Genomic DNA, 13579 nt, shown 5'->3' on the forward strand with positions numbered 1-13579 from the left:
ATTCAACAAGACAGTCCTTCCAAGTGAATTGCGCATTATAATGTGTTGCGATGCTCTCGATCACATTAATTTCTTGCCACCGTGTATCGATGACCTCGTTTGCAGTGAATGTCAGAAAGAAATCTGGGAGGCCCCAAGCATCGACCATCGTTATGAGGTCCTTCAGTTGCCGTCGATGCCACGATGGGGACCCCGGCATTGTTAATGGCATGCTGTAGCGAAGCACGTGTCTCATTGCGTCTTCATCGGTCGTGGCAGGGTTGCTTTCCTATATTGGTCGATGTCTCGTTGCAAGCATGTAGAGTTGCTTGAATTGGCAATCATCACTGCCTGTTTTAACTGGAACATGATCAACAAGTACGGCTTGTAGAGCGTGTAGATAGAGAATAAGGTGCATATTCTCATTTTCACATAGTTGCTGAATTGTATGCAGCCATCATAGTAGCCCCGTCCGAAAGGGAACAGGAAGGGGAACACTGCTGACTCCATGGTTATGTCAACGCACACACTGTCAGCTGCTGCTACTCTGTCGACGTGGAATGAAGCGACCCTCTCTGAAAGCAGTTCTGTACCCCGTAGCTGTATGGAGGCAAACTCATGCTTGTCCCTTGCATCAAAGGCGCGATGGTTTGCGGGGTCCACCATGCAAAAGCAGGAGCTCAGGCTGAGATTCCGCTATTGACATTAACTCGAATGGAGTTGTCTCATCGTGTAGTTCCAAGATACCTGCAATGGTTTGAGGACTCAAGATGCACATACCCATCTTGATGTCCGCACGCTCTGCTAAAGAATTGTACTTGCGCAATATTGGATTGTTCTCGATGTTGTATGCGAGCACACCTGACAGCTCGTTCGTCACGATTTGTTGAGCTGAGCTTAGTGGGACGTTTCGCCAAGATATCAGAGGATTGTCTAGAAGTGACCTTCGATCGAGTGTGCCACGAGTAATCGCATTTGCAGTCGTGGTAACTGAAATGGATACATCTATGATGCTTAGCAGTTGCGTGTGGAGGTGGTTTGTTTTAAGCAACTGCCGAGAGTACTGTGGCATCAACCGCACAATGTATCTGCTCTGCTGGGCTTCTCGTGTGTAGCTTTGGCATTTCCAGTAAGTCACTTGCATGCCCATATTCTCGCAGGTATCCAAAAGTATCATGTTTCCGAGTGCGGCGCTGTGGCTCGAGATGCCTATGCCTTGCGAAGAAACGATCCTTTGGTTTGCAGACAGTAGCGTGGTTATGCCACAGACACCGCAGATTTGAAGGCTAGAGAAAATAGCCGCGCAATTACTAACCCATTGCTTGTATCTATCTGCGATGGTCAACCACGATGACGTAGCTGGCCTCAAGGACATCTTTCTTGATGTTATATCAAGTTGAATAGCTCGACCTCTGGCTGCTCTGAGCGTTGACGAATGGTCATGTTCGAAGGAGTTTCCGATGGTCATTTCTACATCGTGACATGAATCGATGTCTTATGTTCGGGTTTAAACACCTACAGGGATTAATAATAAAAACCGTCCGAAACTTTGCTACAATTACACTCACGTGGTTTTGTCTAAACGCAACAGGAAAAACAAAATGGACTGAACCTCTATCTTTAGAAGGTGAAAGAATTGATAAAATAACTTGAATCAAGCAAATACATTTTGTTGTGCGTACCTTTAGGAGAAGACACTCATTTGGAGGCTGCAAATATCTCGAAAACAGAAGTGTTGCAGACATGATTAGTATGTTGGTCGAACCAAGCAAATGTAATGTTCCCTTGCGGAAACAGAATGTGCGAAGAAGTGTGCGTGCTCAAGATGAGGTGTAAAAAAAAAAAACCATACGTAATGTATGGTGGAGAGCCGGCACATGTCTCTCCAAAAATTATATATCATAGGGGAACGTGCCATCCCCCTGTTTCGAATAGTCACCTCCAGTGTTGGAGGTGTAGTGCATTAATGCGGAGCAGAGCAACAGACAGTGCAAAAACATTTCAGAATTGAAATGACCGTACATTCTACTTACATGGAGTATCCTTTGTGACGTCCACAGCTCGACGAGAAGTCGCCTATTTCTTTGCTGGAATGTTGGAATCTGAAAAACAATCATGATTAGTCAATATGCATTCCTCATGTTCTGCATGTTTGGATATGTTGGTTAGCATATGTGCAATTTCCTAAAGATGATAAATTCAAGCACAAAAGCTATACACAATCTAACGATCAAAGATGTTCAAACCATCAAGGTAATCATCTACTTACATGGAGTATCCTTTGTGACGTCCACAGCTCGACGAGAAGTCGCCTATTTCTTTGCAACACCTACAAGAAAAGACTTCAAGCCCCAGTCGACAAACGGCAACCTTAACAAGATGCACGTATTTGTGTTTGGGCAAAAAAGCCTTGCTAGTGTTGCCACTTTTGGCCACTATCAGTGACCAAAAACTCTCTGCAGTGCGTTAATTAGAGGCTGTGGCAAACGCCTTCATCACTAGCTGCGCAAACAAATCCATCATCTCATTGTCTAGAGGATGTTGGAGAGTGACATGCATCATTCAGCTAGCATGACGATGTAGGTCTCGTCTGTGGCAACATGCTGCCTAAGAGTTGAGAATTCAAGCGATGAGATGAGTTGCTTTCTAGATTTCAACAGGTGCTTGCAGCAAATAGCATGAGGCGGTGAAGGATGTTAACGATAAAGTCTTTTGTTGCCCTTAGGTCAGCTTCCTGCAATAAGCCTTGAGAGCCTGGCAAAGATTGATTTCCATTCCATTTTATCCCATTCGAATAAGGCCTGATGAATTTCTCACCACGCTGCCACAACATAGGTGATTCTTTGGAGTGAAGCGTTGATGGTGGATTGATGCGAGACAGAATAGCTACCTGACATGAGAACTTATACATCACGTCGATTGCAATCCTCTCTTTTTTCATGCTCGATTTCTAATTCTGTCTGTCTGTGGATCTCTTTCTCTAGTTTGTTAGCTTGCTTGGCCACGTTTTTGTCCTCCCATACTACTAGAAGCTTGCATTCTATCATTAAACGGAGACCTTCCTTTTTCGAGTGCACAGAGTGCCTCTCACGGTCCAATCCTCTCTTTTTTCATGCTCGATTTCTAATTTTGTCTATCTGTGGATCTCTTTCTCTCGTTTGTTAGCTTGCTTGGCTGCGTTTTTGTCCTCCCATACTACTAGAAGCTTGCATTCTATCATTAAACGGAGACCTTCCTTTTTTGAGCGCACAGAGTGCCTCTCACCGTTCATGGAAGGAAGTAAAGTGTGGTGACTCCAGAAAAGCAGGCAATCCCACAACTTCGCACTTATCCAGTTTGCCATTATTCTTGCCACATCTTACCGTCGTGTATTGGCATGATGATACCGTTGGGCAAGCATTTTGTAGTCCAAGCATTTGGACGAAGGTGGAAGGATCGAAGTTGTGGTGATGGCTACGAAGAGGTAGGTGCTACGTTGATGAAGTGACAAGCGATGATCACCTCGACGTGAAATTAAAACACGAATTCTGGACATGAAACCCAGAAAACAAGTGGATTCGCATTGAAGCTTGAGGAGTTCAAAAAGGGCACTGCGAATGAGATGGAAGGGCTTCAAGTTTGGGCTAGAGGCAGCAAAAATTGTTAGCTGAAGTCTGTTGGTTGTGCACTCAGAGAAGAATCGTTCACAGAGAGTTAAAGAAATAGTGGGAGATCAGGGAAGTTGCAACAGTGAAGCACTAAAAATCTATTTACGATTGGCTACTTTGAATCCAAGCACAAACAACGATTGATGATCTAATAAATGAGTTGAAGGCAAGTAAGGAAGTAGAAGCAAACCTGATGGTGATGATGAACAAATAGCAACACACTTGAAATTACAATGTTTTTTTACAACTATAAAGATGGTAAGGACAATCAATATGAAACTACATGAATATGAGATCTCAATCCAGGTTGAAGAACCATTAGTGAGTCCAAAACCATCCATTCTAGTTTTATGTTTGTTCCGTGAAAAATCTTAGCTAGCCTCGTCCGTCTGACTAAAAGATCCTTTCTCCACTCTATTGAAAGATGATAGCTTAAGAGCCACACATTTGCATCCTAGGAGAAACTAGTTCATCAGAAAAATGTAGTTCTTACCAAAAAATGTATTCAAATATGTTTCCAACAAAGCTTTTTGTTTGGCGAATTGGCTAGACTATAGTTCTACACTCAAATCCTAAGAACGTCTGACCATGTAAGTAGCAATAGAGGTGTAACCAACTTCATGGGTGGAATGGACAAAAGGGATAACTCCCCTAGACTGCCACGTGTCATGATGTACTATCGAATATCACTTTGAGGAGCATCACTGACTATTTCTGCATATTTTCCATTTGAAATTCTATTTATAAATTCATATCTTCCTTTTGTATCATGATTGATGCATGCACAAAGTTCCCTCAAAAAATTTTTAGGTGAAAAGAGCATAAATCATAATTGAATTAGGACCTAAAGTAGGCAACACTTCCTAGAATCTCACATTCTAGTAGAAGTTGCAAGTGAAGGAGGGGAGCCTAACAGAAAGGTAATTTAGGTAATCATAACTTGCATGCCCTCTAATGATGAGGCAAATGTCATTTTTTAAATCAATTTTGTATCTTACTTATTTCAAGAAGCAGTAATCTTTTTTTATAAACCCTCCTATAAGAAGTTGAAGGATATGTTCCCACACAATGCAAATAGAGACATATGAAAAAAGAAACACTAGCTCTAGTCAAATTAGGACAATAAAGGGATCACCTCCCACCTAAGGAAGGAAGGCAAATGTGCCATGATCACAAATTTGGTAAGTTAAATTCTCATTTATATTTAGGAGTGAATGTTTTCCTTGCTTGATGAATGCACAATTTCATTTTTAGTATGTTTTGATGAAAGGATTATAAACTATAATCAAATTAGGACCTAAAGCAAGTGACGCTCCTTGGTTATTTCGCATTCCAATAAAGGGTGCAAGTGAATAGGGCACCACGATATTGGAAAAATAGCATTAGTATTAGTTTGTGGGCATGCCGATAGTGGAAACTTAAGTGTGCGATTGATTAATTTGCATGAAAACTTTAATTAACCTAAGTTGTATGTAAATTGGAGAGGTGGACCAAAGAAGTCATGATAACTCTAGAAATTTCATGCATTTGCTAGCACATGTTTGGTGAAAGGTGGTCACGATTGCATTTTAAGGTCGGGGGTGATTATGCAATATGGTGGTTCTCCCACTTCATGATCTATGTAGTACCATGGTGTATCCACTTCTCAGGAGCTGGTGGAGTGGCAGGATGGGGCGAGCTTCCTAGTTATATCAGTGCAGCTTGCGGGATGGCCAGCAATAGATTGGGCGATGAGAGCAAAGAGGATGGCTCAAGAGAAGAGGATGGCTCAAAGGCACAAAGCATCTGTGGAGAGCGAGGAGAGGTTCATGTCAATGAAGAGGAAGAGCATCTACGGAGAGCAAGGATGAAGGTCATGTTGTGTGAGAAGGATGTCAAGCAGGTTGAGCATGGTGTGGAAGATGGGTAGGTATTGTTTTTCATAGTTTTACAAGTGGTTGCCTATGTGAATTGTAGCCGACTTATGTTTTCTTGTAGGTTGGAGGTTAAAAGAGAGGTAGGGGTAGGCTACCAAGCTCAAGTAAAAGGAAGGCAGAAGGGTCGAAGCTCACGGAGCTTCGTGTGACTATTGGAGTTGGACGACGAGACGTAGACGAGGGTCTATTAGTGTGTGTGGAGAATTTCTTGAGGAGTTGTTGTGTGGCTGATCTTTGCTCATTGGAGAGAGAGGGGCCTTTGCATCACCTGCATTTGTAGATGGTATGTCAAATTGTCACGGGTAGCATCTAGTCTGCGAACAAAGTGATCCAAAGATACATTGGATGGGATCAAGAGAGACCAGTTGGTGGAATTGTGATGTGCAGGGCACTGAAGTAGACAAAGACGCACACCTTTCACAGCATGGTTACTGTTTGAAGGACGTTGGTCTTCCACACTTCAAGAGCTTCCAGAAGAATGTCAGTGCAGAAGATATGCAAATGGGCATTGAGCTGCTCTATGTAAGGTATGGTGCAAATGAGGTGAAGAATAGGGTTTTTTTGAACAAGACGTCGTGTAGGATTGGTGTTCCTTTTAGCAAGTGTGTGCTCTATATGTTACAAAGTGGGCCACATTATCTCACAACATCATTGGGTTATTCCATTTCATGGACGTGATATGGACAGCAACAAGCTTAATTCCTGTGGAAAGCAATGGTTGCGCCATTTTTCGTTACAGCAAGTGACATGAATGCCATTTTCTTCTTGACCAAGTATTCACTTGGAATGCCACGTGCAAACTCACACGTGAAGGGTGTGTTGAAGCTTCCTGGAAGATATTTAAACCTTTCTCCACCTCTATTGTCTGATAATGTGAAGATGCCATAACAATTTGATGTGGAAGTTGCTACATATGAAAGAGCAAACAAGGTACCAAAACCGATTCGTGTGGATGTTGTTGCTGATGGAAATGCAAACGAGGTGCATGTTAGACATCCTAAGCAAAGAGCCCCTTATTAGTGAATCTCCTAGATCGAGTGACTGCATAGTTCTGCGAGTACCCCCTAGCTATATACCGCTCGTGACTGCCCGAAAAAATGGAGTAAACATAGCTTGAAGAAAGTTTTGGTCTTGATCTCATCTTTGTATGTTGCACTCACGACCTTGAGTCATATATAAAATCTAGCATACATGTGTTGTTTTTTTGGAGAATGAAAACACAACCAATATGTATTGGATCTTTTTGGCAATGAAAACACATAATTTCTTTTGTTATGGGAATTTTCTGTGTGAAATTAGATTCCATCTGAAGTTGGTTCCGTATCAAAATGATGTATGGTTTGTAACTTTGGATTTTTTGAATCCCATTGACCCATAAGAAGCCTAACATAGAGGTAATTTTATGTAATCATAACATGCATCCCCTCTATGATGAGGCAAGTGTCATTTCTTTTAAACAAACAAAATTATATCATATTTATTTCAAGAAAAAGTAAGTTTTTTAAATGTACCCTCTTATAAGAAATTGAAGTGTATGTTCCCAAATAGAGATATATGAGAGCTCCAATTGAAGTTTTTCAAATGTACCCTTTTATAAGAAATTGAAGTGTATGTTCCCAATTAAATGCAAATATAGATATATGAGAGCTCCAATGAGTCCAAGGGTGACAATGGGGGAAAGTAGGAGGAGATGTTTATCATGACCATTAGGAGATCAATTTGAGGGAAAAGCTCATATTTGACAGGTTGGATGCAATATGTAGTTTTACTCCTATTTTTCTTGAAAACAAGTTGGTTGTAATAATTCACTCATCGAATTTGTGTGTTGAGACTCTAAAAAAATGTTTTTCAATCAAATAGTAATGCATTTTGTCTTTTAATAATTTGAGTCACTTAATGATATATGTATAGTGCCTAGAATTATGTGAACAAGTCAAAGCTCATAGCACTCCTAAAACAACAAAACCCATTCCCTACTCTCTCTCTCTCTCTCTCTCTCTCTCTCTCTCTCTCTCTCTCTCCCTCTCTCTTGTTAATGTGGCAATGCTCGAGGTGTGAGATCAATGGTTGAGGCGCGTGGCTCCCATTGGTAAGGAAATGGTTGCATGCAAGGATTGTAGGGTGAACATCCCCGAGAGAGAGGATATAGGGAAGAGAAGGAAGATGGTGAGTAATGAGGTGTCGAGCCCATGGGATGAGTGCACATAGAGGACTGAAATGGCAGTGTGGAATTGTAATGGCATGCTTTGGTCTGATCTTGAAGGGTTCTTGGAAACATACACTGACAGAGATATGATCTTCTACACTGAGACACATGAGAGCTTAGGAGAGGGCTACCCACAGTGACAAGATACACATGGGAGTCAGCTCATAAGAGGGAATTGAGGAGAGATAGTGGGGCACGAGGCTCTGGGGGCATGGTTGTCCTTTTCAGATCACACTGGAGGCCACTCATATCTATGGTATTGAGAGAGGAACATGCATATCATATGTGGATACGAGTCTAGCTACTAGTTGCCCGACCTATCTTTGTTGCGATGCATCATGAAGGCCACTCATATCTATGGTATGGAGAGAGGAACATGCATATGATATGAGTCTAGCTACCAGTTGCCTGACCTATCTTTGTTGCGATGCTCTACTTCCCCCCCATGCATCATCTTATGCACATGAGGTCACTACTAAGGGATACAGCCCATATGAGATGATACATGATGACATCATAGAGCTCTCCAAGTAGGGAGACACCCTCCTTCTCGGAGACTTCAATGCATGAAGAGGAGATGGACAAGTGGGCTCGCTAGACTTTGCATATGAGAGAGATCCCCACATAGTTCCAGAGGTAGATGTAGCAGAGCTTGGGATACTGAGACACTCTATAGATGCCCCACATGTGACAGGGTACGGGTGACATCTACTTAAGTTTGGGGGCAATCCATGTCATGATCATCGATAAAGATCTTTAGAGATGGCCATCATCAAGGGGACTCAATTGTTTCCCACATGGCGGTGGGACAAGTACAATGGACTAGCTACTAGGCCCATTAGCCTTTGCCTTGGGGATATATGAATTCACTATACCTCCTACCCCACTCAGATAACCACTCATACCTAGCCTTCAGTATCTCTACTATTATGCCAGCCACAGGGAGAGATCCTCCCATGCTTGCTCGTATCCATATCCACTTTGACTGTGCCCTTGACCCAATATATGTGATTCCCTTAGCCACAGAGCTTCCAGCCCTACTTGGATATGATATAGACCTCGCCCATGCCTCAGACACCCTAGTCTCACTGGTACATGATGTTGCCAGTAGATCCTTCTCCATGACCCAATCCATACGGTCTTTAGATGAGAAGATGCCTCAAAACCCTTCATTTGATGATGAGTGCAGAGAGTCAAGAGCCCACCTCACATCAGAGCCACCTTGGCAATTTGATGTCATATGATCTTCTGATGATTGACATGCCATAAGAGGTGGGCCTTCCTCAGACACATGATGGATGAGATTATCAAATCATTTCGAGGAGGAGATCCAACCACTGGATGGGGGCTTCTATTAGAGGGGAAGCCACCTATTCCCATCACTAATCCAGATGTGTGGCACACTTATGAATGCTCTCTCTATTATGTTCCGATGCAGGCACCACCGTAATATATCCTCCATGCCCAAGCCTACTACCTATCACTTGTTCACTACACAGAATGTACGAGCGCTGCGCTCTACCAACTACACAATCGGAAAGCACAAGATCACGAGGAGCTATGGACTGAGCATTTTGCACATGGATAGGAGGTCTTAGCTCCAGTTCTAGCACAAATGTTCAACCATGTTGTATGCCATGGATTCCCACCTGCTTGGAGCAATACCTGCTATTGTATTGAACACAAAGTAGGAGACCCCATGGATACTAGGAGCTACTGCACCCACATGATGGGCCACAAGCTGGCCAAGATTTATGGATCGGTACTAGAGAGGGAGATTAGCAGTCATACAAAGGCTCGCGGGCAGTGGGTACTAGGATAGATAGGATTTCAGAGGCAACATTCCAATCTAGATAAGTTCACTTTGAGGACTATCATATTAAGGAGGCGAGGAAAGTCTACACTTGTGTGGTAGACTTTTAGAAGACCTTTGACACTGTCCCATGATCCTGAGACTACAAGAGATGCATATTCTAGAGACTTTGATTTGGGGTGTGATGAGCCCATTTATAACTCGAGCTACCAAAGACCATGAGAACATCAATTCCAAAAACCCATATTTTGAGATGACAAATACTCAGTAATTATCATTACTTGAGAAAATTGAGATTAGTTCCTTCCTTATGGCACACTATTGCACAACCATTTCAAGGCCACAAACCCTCAACCAGTAGACTCATCACTCATGACAAATAATTTGAGCCATGAGAAGAACATCAAATCTAGAAACCCACAATACTCAATGCAAGGTGTGCATCTAATCCACTTTAGTGGTTCATCCTCCTCTACTAGTTCGCTTGCATGCATGCATCAAGGGTTGTTCATCTTCTCTTTTGGATGAGCATCTATGCTTGCAGAGGAGCCTAGGGTCCATTAGCTAGTCTATCCTCTTCTTTGTTGAACCTTGTCCCTTTACTTCTAGATTTTGACGCTCAAAATCAAGAAAGATTTTGGGGTTGAGAATGAGGAAAGAATTTGGGGCTAAGAATCAAGAAAGACTTTTGGCGTTGAGAATAAAGAAATATTTAGGGGCTGAGAATCGATAAATATTTTTTGTCAAATTCAAGAAACTCCATTAGATATATTCCATGTGCTCTTAATGCTAAATTCCCTTACCACAAGGTGGTATTAACATCTTACTCGGACCTCATTTGTGTGAACATGGCAGCTTCAAGATTAGTGCTTGGCTGCTTAGCACTCAATGATCTAAAAGGTCCACTCTACTTCTATCATCATGGGTATACCTAGAAGGGTGACACTTTCATTTTTCCTCACACTTAGGAGCACCTCTTGGTCTCAAGTTAAGGTGTCCTCTTAGGCATGCAAGGAACAATATTAGTACCTAGGTAGTGGATTAAATTATGCATAATGTAATTTGGGGAGTGAATTTGGCTCTTGATCCTATTGAAAAAGTTGGCAGGGGATCTTATCAAGGAAATTGGGGCTCATGGAACTTTTCTTTTACCCTTCATATCAAAATTTTATTCCTTTTCATTCTCAAGAGGTGGCCCAATGTATGTGGCATAGCCTACACTCTTCCTTGTATTGTTCAATAAAATGAACAAAATTGGGGTGAGTAATGCCATAATGGGCAAACCTTAATTGCTTCTATTCTATTTTTGGTACACAAGTGTCCATTTCCCCTTGGTTCTTCGATAAAATAGCAATAAGTGTATCTTTCTATCATAGTGATGCTAAGTGGCTCCTCAAATATCTATAATAAAGAAACTGTATAGTCCACCACTATTGCCATAGTAGGTCTCTTAAGCCTAGTCATCTAGCAAATTAATGATGTCATTGTAGAGTGCCTAAAATATTGTTGATAAAGAGCTTGGTCACTTAAAAAGGTTTGTTCCAAGCAAATATTTAAATTGTGAATCCCAATCTTGAGTTGTATGGGAGTACAAGCTGTCCTTTTTGTGTTGCTTCTACATTATATATGCTTTCTTGCATCTCTAAATCACTCACTTGTGCTAAGCCCATTAGACTTTAAGTTCATGTAATGGAGCAAGCTAATCAATTTTTCTTCATATGGCCTTGAGTTCTCCCAACTGGTGCTCAATCGCAACTCAAAGTCTCAAAATCAAGAATTCTAAGGCAACAACCACCTCTAACATGAAGGCCATCACAAAAGGATTGAGGAAGATTGTGAATTTGTATGCAATTCTATATGACCATATTGCAAAGTGTACATGGCGGTGTCTATTTTGTTGATATTTACCATCTTGGTAAGGATGGCCATTAGGACTTTGTTAGAGGCTTGGCTATTAGAATTGGTAGCACCTCAATCCATGATACTAAAATTTGGGTGAGAATTGACAATGCATTGTTCATAAAGTGCTTACTTGGTCACTAATGAACTTGGTTGGGCATCCAAATTTGTGAATCATGTTCTAAGAGGAAGTGGGTCATGCTCCATGCCAACTTGTCTCTTAAAACCTTAGTAATAGCTCACGTATGGCATAATCTATTCCTATTAAGATATACCTAATTGATTGGGCGATCTACTAAAATGGTCCAATAAAACAAAGGTTCCAACACTAGAAAGATTTATAATTTGTCTTGGCTTTATGGCATATCATTATCATGCAAGGGATTCCTTGATCATTAATTGACATCACATTTGTTGCAAAAACATCAAGCATCCAAAACAACATACTTTGCCATAAATTGGCTTGCACAGTTTCTCGAGTGGTCATATCGGCCCCCAAGTGGCCACCCACCATGCCTTAGTGTACCTCTACAAGAACAATGGGTCACTCATGAGCTAAAATGTGTCTAATAAGGAAGGTAATATATAATTGAAAGCATGTTCATGCCTCTCAAGGTGTGGGAATGTTGGGTTCCATTCATTCCACTAACCAATACCTTGCCTTCATCCATTCTGAAGGTGTGGGAATGTTGGAGTCCATCCATTCCACTAACCAATACCTTGCCTTCATGATCACATCAAGAACACCAACATCAAGAACACCATTTCCTTCATGGATGTACTAAGGATGATATATGGAAATATATTTTTATGGTTTTAAAATACCACCTTTCTAAGATGTCCAAAATGGTGACTCTCCAAACTAACTTCACTAGATGGGCAAGCATAATATCCTTACACCACATGATGTGCAAGCGTTGAACACCATGAGGTAATGACTTGCAAGTATTAAGCATGCTTGTAAACGAAAGTGAGACATGGTCAACAATTGATGAGAATGATGCATACTTGCACAATCATGTAGCTCGAGATAGTCGTATATGCTCCACAATAAAATAACTAGAACAAGATGTCTATTTGAAAAATGGGTCTTGAGATCGTACGCCTTGTTATTGTGCCATAAATTGTATTGCTCAGCCAACAATGGTGCAAGTACAAATCCATATTCTTCACCTCATGCTCATACATGGAATAATATTATACTAATATGCTAAACGAGCAACTTACCCCTCTTAACAAAGGTGAACTTCAGCCTTAATCCACCTTGTATAAGTCTTCCATTTGCAAAAATGGCCTTCTTAGGCCTATGTTATACCTCAATCCAAGCTATATTGACCAATGTTGACTATAAATCACTTTTAACTAAAGGGTTGACTTTTAGTTATTCTAAAACTTCTAAGGCAACACATCTAACTTTGTAGTGTCACTTTTTCGCCTCCCAAAGAAAGTAACTTTCCGTTAGTTCTTTGAAAAACCAACCATACAGATCAGCAATCCTTACGATAGTGATCATGGAGAAGCAAAAGGAAAAAAAACCACTAGCTATAGACCAACCTATTTTAGAGGACCTAGCACACTACCTAGAGAATATGAACGCTAAGGGCCAAAATCCAAGGTAAGGGATTGTACATCGAGCAAATACCTGACGTTTTGAATACATAAAAGATACCCACAAGCCAAGCCTTATAGAAATGTATATGGAAGATGCAGAGGATGTATTGCCAAATTAAGGGTACCATTGGGGGGACTTGGCTGTCGCCATCAACAAGCTATAGCGGCAGGCAAGATATTGTCCCAAGTAGTGAAATTAGACATCGTCTCCCAAACACTATCCTCCAAGGATGAAATAGAATGCTGCCGGGTGGGGGAGTCACATCCTATATCTCAATCTTGAAGACACTTTAGTCATGAATCTTGCAAGATGGGGTGACCATGTCAATGGATAAGGTGTGGGCCCCCTCTATCAACAATGCTGCCACACCTTAAGTAGAGTCTCACTGCATCCCTTGCACCCAAACCACTATCAAAAGGGCCCCCTATGAAATCCTCAATGCTGATGGGTAGCTCTAAAGACATTGTGGGATCATCTCAATGTCTCTGTCTGTGTAGTGGTGGCACC

Source organism: Dipteris shenzhenensis, chromosome 23 (genome assembly GCF_047967505.1).
Source record: "Dipteris shenzhenensis isolate YYH24624 ecotype China chromosome 23, Dip_SZ_1.0, whole genome shotgun sequence".
Lineage (NCBI taxonomy): Eukaryota > Viridiplantae > Streptophyta > Polypodiopsida > Gleicheniales > Dipteridaceae > Dipteris > Dipteris shenzhenensis.